Here is a 16,684-nt window from a genome sequence, read left to right on the forward strand (position 1 = left end):
TACTGCTATGGTGCTTTATTAACCAGGTCTGGGTCATGTGTCCAGTTCTGGAACCCATAGGTAGGGTCAGCCACACAGAACTGCTTGAATGGAGAATGGGGGTTGGGTGGCTCTCCAAAGGAAATTTGAGATATTGTTACCAGAAGAAGGGAAAATGGGTGCCAGGCAGGCAAAAATAACTGACATTCATTCTACCACTACCAGTGTAAGTGTTCTCTCCTCGCTCTGAAGCTGTGTTAATGCTTGTTGTCCACACTATTCATTTATCCGGTATCATTGAGACAGGGACCATAGATGTAGTCAGAGTAGGGTGAGGGCCTCTGGAGGGGGCAGGGCAGGATATTTGCAGTCAGAGCAACGTAACTACATGCAAGGAAACCCCCCCCCTGCTAAAACTCTATGTTTAACATTGAGCTCTAGAATCATTCTTCAGTAAAATCAGTTAGTGTTCCCCAGATAAAGAAGAGCAGCACACATTTTGTTATGCTGATCATTTGTAACCATGTGTACGATTCACTTTAACATACTAAAAGGCCCAGGCCTATGTGCTGTCTTTCCTCCTTCAGATCTGACGAGGTGATTTTGCAAACCGAGCAACTAACTTGTCATGCAGACCCAGCTGTAGACAGCAGGGTAAAGGGCAGGAAGAATTCCGTCTTGTAAGATTGCATTTTAACACCCAGGAAGTTCAAGAGGCAAGATTCTTTAGCAAGAGGACAATACCTCAGCCCACCTTGTGGGCTGGGCAGGCAGCCTTTTGATGTGCTCCCAGACCAAGGTGTTGGTGTCCCAGAGAGAAATCAAGGCAAGAAATTTCTTACAGTTAATTTTTAATATTCAGGAACCACTTAAGGCAAGAAATTCCTTACAGTTAATTTTTAATATTCAGGAACCACTTAACAAGTCCCCACCCCTAAGTTTTTTCATGTTCTCCTCAACTGCCTATAAAACAACGCACCACTACGGACTCTCTTGTCCCCTCCTGGCGTGAGCCGGGAGCTCTGTCCTTTCACTTTATCTCTAAATAAAAGCTTGTACCTTGCTCTCCTACCTTGACTGTTTGTGAAGCTCATTCTTCGGCTCCACAAACAAGAACCCCGGCATCATCATCATGGCCTTATTTTCCTATGGTCACTAGATACTTGCCACAGTACCAGACACCAACCTGAACGCCAGTATTTCAAGCAGAAAGAAGAAGAGAGCAGGTGGAAAGAGGATTTCCCAGGAAAAGGAAAGTTTCCCTAAAGGCCATTCAGGAAACTTGGATTACCTGGTGAAGAGGCAGGGAAAATGAACATATGGCAAAGGGGATAGGATAGCCATGAGTGGATTCGTTCAAAAAAGGTTCATTTCTGGAGCTGAACGCACTGCTTAACAAAGGCAGGGTTCTGTTAGCAGGAAGGAGGGGTCCGATTCCTGCTGTTGGCTGGGTAACCGACAGTGACTGCTCAGGATGTCTGTTCATCAATTTATCTGCTAGCAATTGAGAATGTAATACATGAAGGCATTGTGTGTTTCTGATTCTCAGCTAATCCATAGGACTTTTTTTTTTTAATGGCAAAAATTGTGGTTATACTTTGCATCTTCCCAATACCTTGCACTTAGTAGCTATTCAATAAGTATTTGCTGATTTTTAAAATTTGATGTTGAGGGGTTAAGAAAAGTTTTTTTAGGATTCAGTCTTTCTAGGGTCTTGTTCTAAGACTTAATTTCTTCCCTCACTGCTAAAGGAAATGGTAGATCACCACATTTGTGTTATGGTCATTTGAATCATGCAGATGTAAATGAATCCCAAATACATCTTCTTAGCTGTAATTTATCTCCTGGTCAGCTTGTAAATTATTTGACTCTTTTTATGTATGGCCTATCTATATGGTTCTTACACATGTAAAACAAATTTAGACAGGTAATGTATGTAACTTGGCTAACTGGTTCCCTTTTTAAATGGTTTTTCCTCATTTTCTTTAATAGGGAAATTGCTCTCTCACTGCATCTTAATTCACAATGTTAAGACTTCAGAACTATAGTTTTATATTCAGAAAGAATTTCAATCTTCTTGCTGTCAAACATGCTCTGCTCTCACATGGGCACTTAATGGTGTCAGGATGTCAATTTAATTTTGACAGGGCCCCTATAGATGGAATTTTCAACTTTTATTCTCAGTTAATGTGGATGGGTAAGAGAATGTTAGAAGTTTTTTCCTTCTGCTTTCATGGAAACATACACTTTCTCTTAAGATTTGGGTGACAGTAGTATGTTTGTGAAAGTGAAAAATTCCCCTACTGCTCACGACCTACTATTAAAGGCATCCAAATGTCTCCACGGTTCTTGTTTCTCCAATTGCTGTGATGCTCTTAATAGTCTGAAGGCACTGAAATCTTTGTTCCCACCAAACAATGGTTTCTCCCACTTGCTTTTGGTGCAGTACCACTTGAATTTTAGATGTAGCAATTATGGCTATAAATCCATGGCTCTTTGCTCTTTAAGATGGTAGAGTCTGATGGCTAGATGGCTAGTAGGATGTGAGATTTTAGATTTTTGTTCGGGAGTAGGAGTAGACTGAACCACCCTCAGCACTGTTGTATTAGCTATCTATGGCTGCATAACAAATGATGTCAAAATGAAGTGGCTTGAGACCATAGACGTGTATTATCTCACAGAGGGAATCTGGGATAGGCTCAGCTGGGTGGTTCTGGCAGAGGGTCTCTCATGAGGTTATATCAAGGTATTGGCCTAGGGTAAATAGGCATCTGAAGGCTTAACTGGGGTTGGACTGGGGTTTCCAAGGTCATTCACACAGCTGTTGGCAGAAGGCCTGTTTCTTGCTATGTGGGCCTCTGCTTGAATATCCTTAGGATATGGCAGCTGGCTTTCTCCAGAGTAAGTGATCAGAGAGAGAGAGACCACGGGAAAAGAGAGAGGGACCACAGGGAAAGCTGTAATGCCCCTTACAACCTAGTCTCAGAGGCCATACCCTGTCACTTCTGCCATATTCTCCTTGTTCGAAGTGAGTCACTAGGTCTGGTCTCTACACAGGGGGAGGGGAATTAAGCTCCATCTCTTGAACAGAAATGTGTCAAAGAATGTACGGATACATTTAAAAACCAACACGACTCTCTCGATTTTCCCCCTTTGTGACTGGGCATCTGAGAAAAAACAAACCACACTCAGAGATTTAGACTGTGGTCAGCAAATGGACAGATGAATACTGTTCCCTCAATCTTGGGGCAATTCATAAAGAATTTCAGCCTTCCAACCTAACCAAATAGGTGTTCCCCCAAAGCTCTAAAAGGATAGAGTGGGGGTTAGGTCTGAGAGCCAGATTTCTTTTTCCAGCTTCCCAAACAATACTATCTTCTATGCCCTCCATGGATATGCAGTGGCCGTGGGAAGCTTTTCCGGGAGCAGGACACCACCAAGGATGGGTTGGAACAGGAACAGAAATGTTTGGTTGTCCTCACCTGGACTAATAATAGGCAGGTACAGGCAGCAGATGGTAAGATGGTAAGAAGTTAGCTGTTTTTGTTCTGCTGGTTGGCAAAGATCAACCACAGATGGTGAGAGTGAAGCCGTGAGCAGGTGCCAGCCCTGGGACCAAGCAAGAGTGAAAGCCTCCATTAAAATCAACCACAGCTCCACTGAGAGATATGCAGGATCCAGGGGCTGGAGCCTAGGCTTGGCTTTCAAAAACAGAAGCTATGCTGGTTCTGGCTCTTTGGTGACTCGTAGTGCACAATGTGAGGAAGGGAGCCCTGGGTACCAGATGGCGAGGGTGCGAGAACAGAGCCTGTCAGGCCACAGAGTGAAGTATCATGCCATAAAGACAGATGGTGAGGGGGGTGCCCCGTCTGTGGAGGCTTACTGCCTTTTCAGTACTCATCCTGCCTGTGTACCCTTCATATAGGGTCTCTTCAAGAGCTTCTACTTCCAAAGCATTTTAATTTTGAAGTCAAATGTAAGCGTTCCAAGCTCTAGTCCAGGCTAAGACAGCTTCACAGCTTCTCCCTTTTCTCATACTTCGAGACACCCAGGTTTCTGATATATTAATTAGTAAGGGAATTATAGAATGGTATAATTTATTAAACTGGGCACCGGATAGAAGATTCCATATAAGGTTATAATCAAGAATAGTCCCTTTCCGGTACATTTCTGCCATTAAGATACCAGTGTAAAAGAAGAGGTGAAACACGTAGAAAACACACAGATTTACGCTTTAAAATATACATCTGCTATATATGTCATAAACCTACTAAAGAAATCCAGTGGCTCCGCACGTACCACGCTACGGCGCAGGTGGGAGGCAGCTGCCTTTGAGGGTCACTGTCTGGCCCTTCTCAGGCCGCACTCTTCCACACCAAGCAGGAATCCATCAAGCCAAAGGCGGGTGCCCATCCGGAGCTGATTTCACCCCTTCAGAACTCACTCCAGGTACCTAGAAGCCAAAATTCCCTGCCCAAATGGCTCTGAGCCCATTTCTAGGACCTGCGTGGACTTGTCCCCCAGATCCTGAGCTATGTACCCTTGGACCTGTGGCGTGGCCAAGAAATAGTAGTTTTATAGAGGGAAAAGTGGGACTGGAGCTTGGACACGTGGGTTGGAGGGCCCCATGTGTTGGGGGTACCTTGAAGCACAGGGCCAGCCTAGTTGTGGGAAGAAAAGAGGGAAGACTGCTCTGTATGAAGGCCAGCTTCCCCTGTTCCGGTAGGGAACTCTGAGAAGTCCCAGGGTTCTTAGTTTAAACCTGGACTTCCAAGTAGTTATGGAAGTATATTTGTCTAGGTATAAGGATATAATTTTTAAAATTTCACAATCTGTTAGCCAGTTTTATTACTTTTACATATTTATTTTTGATATGTGGTCTCCATGTGTAGCCCTACAAATTTCTGTATGCCCTACAAATGTGAGGGTTGGTCTGGCTCCCCATTTAATACAGAATTAAGTTCAGTCAGCTTGGCCTGGTGTTTAAGGCCTTTTAGTGTTGGTACCACTCTAATCTTACCTCCCATTGCTCTCCTGCAGAAATCTTTCATGCACCAAACTTGTCAGCCCATAGCCAGGCTCGGCCCATATCCTTTCCTCTGTGCTCAGGTTCACACTATTTTCTGTCGCGTGCCCCGTCCTCGCCGGCAAGAACAGCATGCAACAACAGCAGGATTCTTCTGCAGAAAGCTTTATTCTTCAGCTCTTTGTGAAACAAATGAGTTGGGCAGGACCCAGAGGGGAAGGAGAGGCTTGCTTATATAGTTCTCATGCTCTGACCTGGTTGGTGCGGCTCCATATGCCTTATTAGCATAACCATTTGGTGGGTCTCATTGGTCCTTATGCCAAGGCACAATTAGCATGTAGTTTAGTGGTGTGGGATGATTTGTCATTAGGAAGTTCGGGGCCTTCCGGCTGCCCTGCATTGGGCGCTGTTTTCTGAGCGTGGCTGCCAACATTTTCTCTGAAGACTCAGTTTCTGCCTTGCATTTGTATGGGCCGACCTATTGTTTTAACACCCAACCTTATGGTCATGTCTTCTCCCTCTAGACGCTTCTAACAGTGTTTGGATGAGCCATTTAATGGCACTCAAAGCGTGCCACAATGTGTGGCCATTTTTCTTACTATGCACAAGATCTAGCTATAAGACAAGGAGACATCAATACACACAGTTTTCAAGCCAGGAAAGGGGACCCCAAAAAAGTTAAGAAAAGTAGTTGGAGAATCAAGAGAATGTAGGTAGGCAGGTATCAAAGGAAGAGATGGCCAGCATTATCAAAAGCTGCAGAGAGAGGTCACTAGAGAATGATGCCCCAAAACAGAACATTCACCCAAGAGGAAAGAGGTCTTTTGTGACCATTTAGAGAGCAACACATTGTGTGGGTGTAAGCAACATTGTAGTGGGAAAAATAAGAGATGAGAAAATAGAGACAGCAAATATACTGTAATGTTTCTCAAGAAATGTGATTCGGAGAAGAAAGGAGAACAGCTTGAGAGGCTGGAAGAGGTACAGTGGTTCTGTTCTGCTCAAAGCGTGGAGGAGACTGTGTTTGTGGGAGAAAAGAGCTAATTAAAGGGGAAAATTGGTAATGGAGAAAGAAAGTATAGTTGATTAAACAAAATCGGAATGGCTGTGATCCAGTGCGCAGGTGTAGGGCTAGTCTTGACGAGGACAGAGAGCACTTCTTGCTGTGGGTAAGGGAACTAGGAGGGAATCCTGAATGAAAGCTACAGGACAGGCATAATAATGGAGAGACTGAACTTAAGAGTGAAGATATTGTTACTGTAAACGAAAGGCTAAGAACATTTTCTGGGGCGGGTCCAGATTTTATATATTTAAATATCACATTCTTCACGTATTCCTTTCACATTTGCTGTGTGTGTGCCAGGCAGCAGGGTCTACAGAGACACGACCTTTCGTGTAATTTTGAGATTTACTTTTTTACTCTTCTAGAAAGCATTAAGTAGAAATAAATGCACTAGCCAGAAGGGTCCTTTGTCAGACCAGATGTCCCGAGTTGGGGTTTGGGAAGCAAAGGTATCTCAGCCATGGCGCCCTGTTTGAAGTGCACAGGGAGGGGAGGAGAGGTTGAGATCTAAGAGGTTTTAGACGCAGGCAACCAGAGGAGGGTGCGCCTGCAACCAGGAAGATGGGAATCTCTTGGGCACTTCAGGCTACGCTGTAACTAAGGGGAACAACGCGTCAGCCTACACAGGTGAGAAGATTGGCTACTTCTCTAAACCAGGTGTATCTATGGAGGGCAGGTTCAGACACAAGCAAGGGTTCCCTATCCAAGCAGCCCTATCGCAAACACGCAATAACTCTGGTGACTTGAGGTCACTGCTGCTTTTTCCCCTGATTTATTGATGAGGGGCGGGGGAGAGGAGAAGCGGTGGGCAGGGCCAATCACCTTTTCTATTTTACAATTGGTCGAATAGAATCCGAGTCCCGCCTCCCGCACCGCAGCCAACAGGCTCTCGGGGCTGCCACTCGAGCCGCGCTGCCGCCCCTCGCCGTGGCCCCGCCCTTCACCGTGGCTAGGATCTCGCGGGAAGAGCGGCGGCTACGGCTGTGGCCAGCTCTCTCCGCTGCGCGCGAAGCGGGAGGGCTCTCTTCACACAAGCGCTTCCTCGCGAAGAGGTTGGAACTGCAGCAGCCGCAGGCCTGGGCCGCCCCTTCCCTGCTGCCTCCTTCTGTTCCTCAGGGCCCTCGGGTCAGCTCGCCCTCCGACGCTGCTCAGGTAAGGAAGCCCGGAGCGCGTCTCCTCTGAAGAGCGGTCGGGGAGCGGGGACACGGAGCACCCGGGGCAGGCGGGTTCCCGACGGGGGCGGATCCGCGGGCAGCGCGGCGCTGCTTGGTGGGCGCGAGGCTTGGCGGGGTTCTGGAGTGCGGGGAGCGAGGAGGCGGTGAAGTGGGACCCGGGCGCGGGCGCTCAAGGGCTGTATAGCGGGTGCCAGGGCTCCTCGGGGTGAGAAGGCGGTTTATCGGGGGGTACTGGGGCTCTTCCGGCTTGGGATGGGGGTGGGTTGCGGCGTGGAGGGTCCCTGATCTTCGGGGTCGAGGGAGATTTATCAGGGTCCTGAGGTTCCTTGAGGTCGTTTAGCCGGGTTTCGGGACAAGAGGTCCTTTTGTCGGAGTCCCGGGCTCTTTGGGGGTAGAGGTTTAGCAGGGTCCTAGATCTCTGCAGGAACAGGTCATTGGGGTCTTGGGGGGTCCTTTGAGCGGGATTGGGCACCTGGTTCGCATTCCTGGGGTAAAGGAGCAGTGCATTAGCGTTCAGGGGAGAAGGGTCTGTTTATCTGTTTATCCGGGGTTTCTGGGTGATGCATCTGCGTTCTGCAGGGGCCGGGGCCGCCTCGGTGGTCTGCTGGGGGCGGAAGGGTGTACCACGGAGACCAGCGTCTTTACTGGGGTTTCTGCTTGCCCAGAGGGGGGCGGTAACTTGGCATGGTCTCCAGTCTTTTTGGGGGCGACTGGGAGTTAGCGAGTCTCCGGCTGATCTCGAATGGTGGGCGCGGCTCAGCAGGCGCTGGGTCTGATCCGGACGGGCAGGGGTCTTAGTGGCGTCCTCAGCCGGCCCAGTAGACAGCCTGTGGCTGGTCAGCATCCTGCAACTGGTCTCTGTCTAGAGGAGAGTTACTCAATGCTTAGTGGGAAGAATGATCCGTGTTGTTGTTTAGTTGGAGAAATAGTGGGTTTGTTCCGCAGTTTTCTTTTCTCTGCCCCGGGATCCCGGCGGGGGCGAGCTGGCCTCGCTACTTGAGAGCGAGAGAGTGGCAGCACTTTAGGTGGACAGGAAGACTAGACTCTTTAGCAGGCGCCTGTCTTCAGGTTGCGCGTGGAAGCCGCCAACGATGGGAAAGGCGGTGCGGTTTTGGCTCCCCTTTCTAGGTGGTCTGCTTTGCTGATCTTGCATTATTAGATCTGCCCTGAAGTCTTGCCTGAGTGTTAAGCAGTCAAGTAGTGTTGGGAAGTGTGTTCTGGCTTCTCCCTGTCCTTCGAAGAGCGTTTGTGGAAAGAGATAACTTCCAAGTTCAGCTCCAAATAACGTGTTGGAATTTGAAGTAGCAAAGCTAGAGCTCTGTAAAAGCGTCGTTTGAGACCTGTAAGGATGGCTAACAGCTCTTTTAGAGAATCCTGTTTAACAGTTTTATTGTAAAGGTACATATAGCCTTGACTCTTAAGCAGAGTTCTTGGTAACTAACCCGGATTTAGGTGGAATAAAATGACTTATGTATATGTTTATGTGGTTTTTCAAAAATGTATAGGTTAGTCTGTGCATTTGCTTGACAGTTCTTCTATTTAGTAGCTACTTTATCTTAGAGGCCTGTAAATGAAGACTCATATGGCAGGCAGTGGAACCCTGCAAGAATAATTCTGTAATGTCGGGTACACAGACAAATTTGAGTATGCTAAAGCAAAGAATTTTGCCTGCCTTACTCTATTTCTTAGTGACACTTAAAAAAATGACATTTCTTTTGATCTTAGTATCAGAGAGATTAGGGATAATGTACCTAATGTTTGAATTTTGCAGCCATTCCAAAAAACAAGGGAATCCTACATAGCAGTATTTAACCCTTTGAAGTTTTTTAAATCTTTGTTTTGGTTATAATTCAAACCAAAATGCTTGACTAACTTTTATAGTTATCAAAACTGATATTTGGTTGGAACTACAGCCAAAAATCCCTAAGCAGACTTTTTTCTTTCTCATTGTTTTTGAAAGGCAAATGATCCATTAGTAGATTTCAGTAACTTTTTATAAGAGCACTTTTCATAATTTCTAAGGAAACATACCAATCAGTCAAAAATATTTGATTTTCCTGCTAGGTGTCACAGCACTTGGAGGTACAGTGATTCCAGCTCTCATGTAACTTACATCAAGAGAGGGAGAAAGACAAGAAATAAAAATACATGAAATAATTGAAGTGCTGATGAGGGAGAAATGAACAATACTGGGGGTCCAGCTCACTTTTTAAAATAGTTCCTGAAAGATAAAATAATTGATGTCTGCCGTGATAACCAGAAATCAAGCAAGATAATGATCTAACTTCTGAATTATTAGAGAGATTAAATTATGATCAGTAGAGTTTGGGTGTTAAATATGTATGGACTCAGGATTAGCAACTTTTGGCATTAAGTATAAAAAAGTCTGTAAGGATACACATCAAACTTAATAAGTGTTTGGGGGATTTTTCAGGAGGAAGTAGAGAAGAGATATTTTATGCTTCTACATTATTTGTATTTATTTCAATGAGCAAACATTATGTAAGTATGAACTATAGAAGCCTAAAAATTAAAACATTTGCTCACTGCAAATTAGTGAAGTGTACAGTATTTGTAAGTTTTTTTTCTTCGTGTTGCCACTTGCATTGTATGTACTAGTGAAGGACAAAATGTGTATCTAAAATTATAGAGGTGGGGTGGGGAGCACAACGATAGGAGGAGACTGAATGAGATCTAAATAAAATGCTAAAACATGTTGAAGATGTTGGATTTTTAATTATGTAAAGATAAATTGATCTTAAGCCTTTCATCGTTTAAATTTAATTGTGTTACTTAGTTTGAGAAAGGAAGTTTTTAAGACACCCTGGAAAAGAATAGGGTGTGTTTTTATGGTGGTGAAGGTGTTCTTATTGTGGCAGAGACTCAGGAATTGATTTTTTTTTGGTCAAATACTTGGACATCTAATATATATGTGTTTTTCTTGTGAGACATCTGAAACATAAAAATAGTGTTATAGTTCATTATTACACTCTTGAAAATGACAAAACTGGACTGCCTTTTGGATTATCATTCAAAATTCTAGAATCATAAAAGTGATATACTAAAGCAATTTCTAGAAATAAATAACTTAACATGAATTCCAATCTTCACTGTGCTGCTAATTGCTTAGTCTCTCAGGGCCTTGATTTCCATACATATAAAATTAAATCAAGAAAAGTCCCTGTCAATAATCAATCTAAGCTCCAATTCCAAGGATTCTTTTGCATTGTTTTTCATGTTGCAGATTATATATATATATGTACAAAAAAGGGGTATATGTTAATAAGAGTATCTAGTTCTCAGGATGGAACTAGTTGCATGTAATTCCTGCACATCGTACCTAATTTTAGAAGCCTGTTTCTTTTTCAGATAGATAGGAAATATTTAATTCCATAATATATATTTATGTAGGTAAATGATTTTCTTCTAATGATTTAGCTTTATCTTTAAAGCATTATTACTTTTATTTCTGATCCCTGTTCTGTAATAGAGTATTTATATGATAATGTAACGTCCTTTTTTAACTCTGGGTGTAGAGTGAGATCTGTAGTGGTTGACCCCTTTTAGTCTTCATCCTTTACTGCTGAAGTGATTTTTCTAAAATGCAAACTTGTTCAATGCTTCTTAACATCCATACTTCTCCCTTTTTAGTTCTCTTTAGGTTACAAGGTCCTTCATCATCTGGCTTATCTCCTGCATTTCCCTCACCATAAATCTCAAGCTCCAGCTTTACTAATGCAATCATTTCACTGAAAGAACCATACTGTTTTCTGACTCAGAGCCTTCTTATATATTCTCCCTGCTGCTTAGAATGCCTTTCCTTCTCTTGTTTTGCTGACAAAGTGTACTGATTTTTCAGGATACAACGTAAGCACTGTCTGCCTTTTAAATCTCTCTCTGCTGGCCCTCCCTCTTTCCCACCCCACTGGGTCATTCTCTGTCTTGTTTATTCATTGTCTTATGTTCATTTGTGTGCTGTAATTATTTATGTCTGTCTTGTCCTGGACTGAAAGGCAGGTTTATATTTGTCTTATTACTTGTTGCATCTCTGTTACTTGTTTTATACAGTTGGCTCTCCTTACAGGTGTGAACTCTCAGTGGCAAGATTAATGTCTTCATAATGTCTACCCAAGTTAAGCCCAAATCAGTCTTGTGCTATTTTTCTAAAATTTTGGGCTTTCTAAATTATTTTATTTTATTGCCCCTATGACCACAAACTGATACTAGATCTGTAGTTTTATCCTCATATTTAAGAAGTAAGACTTCCAGTACCATAGGACATAAGGGTTACTCTGTTATACTTGCAGAAAAGTCTTGCAGAATTTTCAGACAACCACTAATCCTCTATCTAATGAATAGATATTTTATTCATTTCATAATTGAGGAAGTAGGTTGTAAAGTTTACTCAGTTTTTTCAAAAGAGCTAAAATGGAGAATTTGAGATTGATTGGACTTTAGAGACCATTTAATCCAACTCCTTCATTTATCAGGGGAGGGAACTGACATATGAAAGAGTAGTTGAATGACTTGCTCAAGATAATACAGCCTAGCGGTAATCTTTATTTGCTAATCTAGTTGTGAACATTGATGTAATAAAACCATTATTTGAAAGGAATACCAGGTTCCTGATTTCCCCCCAAGAGGAAAAAAGCCTCGAGTGGCTTTTAGAAAAGTGATGTTGAGGATCTCAGAGTCTTAAGGACATGGCTCAGAGAAAATCCTGACTTTGGATCATGACACATGGAGATGCCTCAGTGCCTTTACTAATACAGTCCCCTAGTTTCAGTTTCTTTTTCTCTTCTTTTTTCTTTTAAAAAAAAATCTATCTGCAATTTACTAATTTTATGTCTGATGAAGCTGTTACTAGCATTAGCCTTACCACTAACCATTTAAGTGCCAAGCATGGGCCAACTAATAGGGATACAAAAAAACAAAATCTGGTCACTGCCCTGAAGAGGCTTGGTTTATTTTGGATTAGGAGGCTGTACATATTTAATTGCAAGATAGTATATAAAGATGTCATGAGTGATACTGCTGCAGAAGCTCAGAATATGTATGGATGTGATAAGTGGTTATAGAAGTTTCTGTGTAGAAAAGGTTTGATTTAAGTTAATCTTTAAATGAAGAGTTGGGGTGGTGTGAAAGGAGGAAAAGATTGGATAAAAGAACCTCTCAGTAGTAACTTCTTAAATTTTTAAAATCTTACCTGTGCTTACTTCTTGTTGGTCACTTCTCTTTAGCCACAGAAGCCTCTCTCCTTGCAGTTTCAGAAGGTCTGGGACATGTTCCTCGGGATATCCACACGTCTCCCTCCCTTACTTTCTTCAGGCCTTAATTAAAATATCACCCCTTCGGGAGGCCTTTACTGGCACCTGGTTTACACTTCCAGTACCCCTTCCACACACACTTCCTATTCGTCTTCCTTGCTTCGTTTCCTTTTGTGCTTTCTGCTTTCCAACATAACTGTATATATTTTTAGTCTTTTAATCCCTACTATAATGTAAGATTCAGTTTATTTGGTGTTATGTTCCCAGGACCCAGGACAGTACGTGTTACAAAATAATGCTCAAATTTTTGTTGAGTTAATAAAATAATTGAACTTGAAAGCAGCAACTTGAAGATCATTTGATCTAATCTTCTCTCTTCCGTTTGGGTTCCTAGGACCCAATTCTTGAACACCAACAGGGTGTCTGAGGAGTCAACACAATGCTGACACTATCTGTCCGTAGACAGCACCAGATTCCCCAGGTTAAGGGCTCAGTCCTACAAGACTGCCCTCCTCCTCTCAACTTCAGATGCCCGTCTCAGGTCCTAGGCTGTAACCTGTGCTTCTTGACCGGCTTGCTACAGATTGGAGGTTCCAGTGACCTTAGGTTGGATTAATTTGCTAGAGTGTCTCACAGAACTCAGGAAAACGCTTGTTTACCAGTTAATAAAGGATACTGTAAAGGATACAAGTTTAACAGCCAAATGAAGACATACATAGGGCAAGGTCCCAAATAAAGGAGCTTCTTATCATGGAGTTTGGGGGCCTAGTTCAGTGGCATGTGGAGGTGTTCTGGTTCCCCAGTTCTCTTCTCACGGGTTTTTGTGAGTGCTTGATTACCTAGTCATGACGGATAAGACATTGCCCACTGGCTGATTCAATCCCCAGCCCCTCCGTCGGGCTTAAAGATGAATTTCTTGGCTAAATAACAAGGAGTTAACTTAATCTCCACATATATGGAGAGGTACATATAAATCTTAATTCCACGTGGTTCTTAGCACATGCTATATGATCATTAAATGACTAAAGATAACTTATTAACCATGTGCTGTGAGACTGTCTCGAACCTATTATAAATATCGGAGATTAGTTTCTGGTCGGCACTTTTTTTTATCTCTAACCGAAAACATGTAACACTTGACTTTATCCATTGCTATATATTTCTCTTTCCTCTAGTTTTGACTTTTTTTTTTTTTAAACCTGTCTTCTTTATTACTGCTCTCCCTCCTCCAAATGATGGGAGAAATAGGTGCAGAAAAGAAATACTTCAAATCAACTATTTCAAGATGGGAGTTTCAGAACTATAGGCCATTTTCCTATATTTTTCAACAATAAAAGTAATTTCTTTCTGAAAATTTGGTTCATTGTACATTTTTTTTCTCTACTGTTCTGTACAGTTTTAAATAAGTTATACCAACACATTCATAGCATGAGTAGAAAAGCTATGAATCTTTTTTTTATTTGTCATACGTTAACAAATTATGTTTTGGAATATGTCAAGCAAAGGCTTTCTTTGATGGCCTTAAGTAATTTCAGAAATGACATTAGTCAGTAAAGAATGCAAATGAGAGCCCCTATAATAATAGAAGAAATTTTGAAAAATATTTTTCTGATTCTGGAGAAGTTTTCAGTTCCCATTTGAAGTGATTTCTAAGCTGATTTCAAAGATGAGTTGGAAACAGGGTGGCTAGGATACCCCAATAGGGAATGTGGTAAAAGAGCATTGTAGGTAGGGACCTGAATTTGCAGAAAGAGTGGACTGATTTGGGGATCTGCAGGCAATTCAGGAGGGCTAGAGCAGTGGTTTTCAAGCTGTAATGGGCATGTGAATCCCTTGGTATGAACTGTGTTCATGAATTTGGAGTTCTAATGTGTTCAAGGGTGATGGAGATGTTGATGGTTCAAGGATCACATTTTGCAAACCACTAGGCTAGAGGATAGAAAGCAAGTGAGAAGGAAGGAGTGCGGAGTGAAAACAAAGACCATAGCACAAAGGATCTTTTTTAACAAATATGAGGAATTTGAATTTAAGGTAGTGGAAATCCACTGAAGGTGCTAATAAGCATAATAGTGACCTTGTGACATTTGTGATTTCTGAATGAGCGGTGAAAATAATCCTTAGGGGTAAACTTCACATATATTTGAAACTATACAGGTTAGTTAATGTCAGAGAAAGGGTAATTTACCCATTCATTAATAGGTATTGTTTTTTTCCACTAGAAGACTCAGTTTATTTAAAGGAAAAGTTTGGTTGTATTTACTAGTTTAGATGTTATATCTAGTTTAATCAGTTCTTCCTTTCAAGAATATTATTTATCCTAATAAGTATTATAATATTTAATTCATAATTACATTATTAACCATTTGGGATTTAATTTTTTTTTGTTGTTGTTGTTTACATTTTTTTTTTTGAGAGGGCATCTCTCATATTTATTGATCAAATGGTTGTTAACAACAGTAAAATTCAGTATAGGGGGGTCAATGCTCAATGTACAATCATTAATCCATCTCAAGCCTAACTCGTCAGTCTCCAATCTTCTGAAGCATAACGAACAAGTTCTTACTTGGTGAACAAATTCTTAGATGGTGAATAAATTCTTACATGGTGAACAGTGCAAGGGCAGTCATCACAGAAACTTTCGGTTTTGATCATGCATTATGACCTATAAACAATCAGGTCAAATATGAATATTCGTTTGATTTTTGTACTTGATTTATATGTGGATCCCACATTTCTCCTATTATTATTATTATTTTTATTTTTAATAAAATGCTGAAGTGGTAGGTAGATGCAAGATAAAGGTAGAAAACATAGTTTAGTGCTGTAAGAGGGCAAATGTAGATGATCAGGTGTGTGCCTATAGACTAAGTATTAATCCAAGCTAGACAAGGGCAACAAAACATCCACGGATGCAGAAGATTTCTCTCAAAACAGGGAGGGTGAGGTTCTAAGCCTCCCCTCTGTTGATCGCCGATTTCTCACCTGATGGCGCCCCTGCGACTGTGCCTGTCTTAGGTTGTTCCTCCCTTGAGGAATCTTACCCGTCTCTGGCTAACCAGTCATCTTCTGGGGCCATACAGGGAAATGTAAAGTTGGTAAGTGAGAGAGAAGCCATATTGTTTGCAAAGGTTAGCTTTTTACTTCTTTGCAGATTTATGCCCTGTGGCTTCTATGCCCAGCACTTGTCTCGAGGTATCTTTACCACCTGGAGGAATTATGATACTCGGTAAATTCGATATGAGGCACGAATTCTATTTAAGGTTTGTAATTAGGAAGGAAGAAGAAAAGCTATAGATGTAGCATATGAAGGAAACTTGGGAGGATTGATTATTTCTTTGACATATCTTCTTGTATAGTACCTTAAGTATGTATAGGTTTTAAACTACTAACTAATTTGCACACACATATTAACATAATAGGAATACGGTGACATAAACAAAGCAAATCTATAATTACCATCCATCTCCAGTGAAGCCAAGAAAACCATTTAGGCACCCTAGGCATTTGTGAAAATTTATCTATGATATGATGGATATTGTCCAACTGTACTTGAACCATCAGACAAATTAAAGCAGCCCATTTCTGGGATCTGTTCACATCCCATATGTTCTTTTAACCATAGATAGTCTATAGTCATGAGATTTTGGAGCGCTACACCTTGCACCCCTCCCAACTCCTGGTTGAGTTCCAACAGTACAGATCCGGTCAAATTCGTTGTCTCACTGTATGCACATGCCAGCCTAGACATCTCCCTCCTCATTCCTATGGCAAGTCCAGGAGACGGTGGGCTGGATGCAGCCACAACCGCAGCATCGTCCGGATCCCTGTGGAGGCTTTTTGATGATCATATTTGGGATTTAATTTTTATCCATATTGTACCATATGATAATATGAAGTTTTCTTTTTTACTATATTGATTTAAAAATAAACTAGCTGATAATGCTTATTGTATGTTAGGAATAATCTTTTTTTTTAAATTTTGGTATCATTAATCTACAACTACATGAGCGACACTATGGCTACCAGACTCCCCCCACCATCAAGTCCCCACCACATACCCCGTTACAGTCACTGTCTATCAGCGGTTAGGAATAATCTTAATGGTACACAGTAATTTGGGTTAGTTTATCATCAGCCTTCATAAATGTTAATTAGAAGGTTCTAATTTATTTCA

At 42.0% G+C, this 16,684-nt stretch overlaps 1 protein-coding gene across 4 annotated transcripts in view; it reads left to right on the forward strand.

The window, feature by feature from the left end:
• Positions 1-7,023: 7,023 nt before the first annotated feature.
• The window catches only part of GLCE (glucuronic acid epimerase), a 116,763-nt gene continuing 107,102 nt past the window's right edge, over positions 7,024-16,684 (forward strand). For all 4 annotated transcript variants that reach the window (XM_037010051.2, XM_017660387.3, XM_073212076.1 and 1 more), the window contains exon 1: positions 7,024-7,220. The gene's annotated coding sequence lies outside the window, so the exon portion shown is untranslated. The remainder of the gene's footprint in view (positions 7,221-16,684) is intronic.

This window comes from Manis javanica, chromosome 8, assembly GCF_040802235.1.
Source record: "Manis javanica isolate MJ-LG chromosome 8, MJ_LKY, whole genome shotgun sequence".
Taxonomy (NCBI): domain Eukaryota; kingdom Metazoa; phylum Chordata; class Mammalia; order Pholidota; family Manidae; genus Manis; species Manis javanica.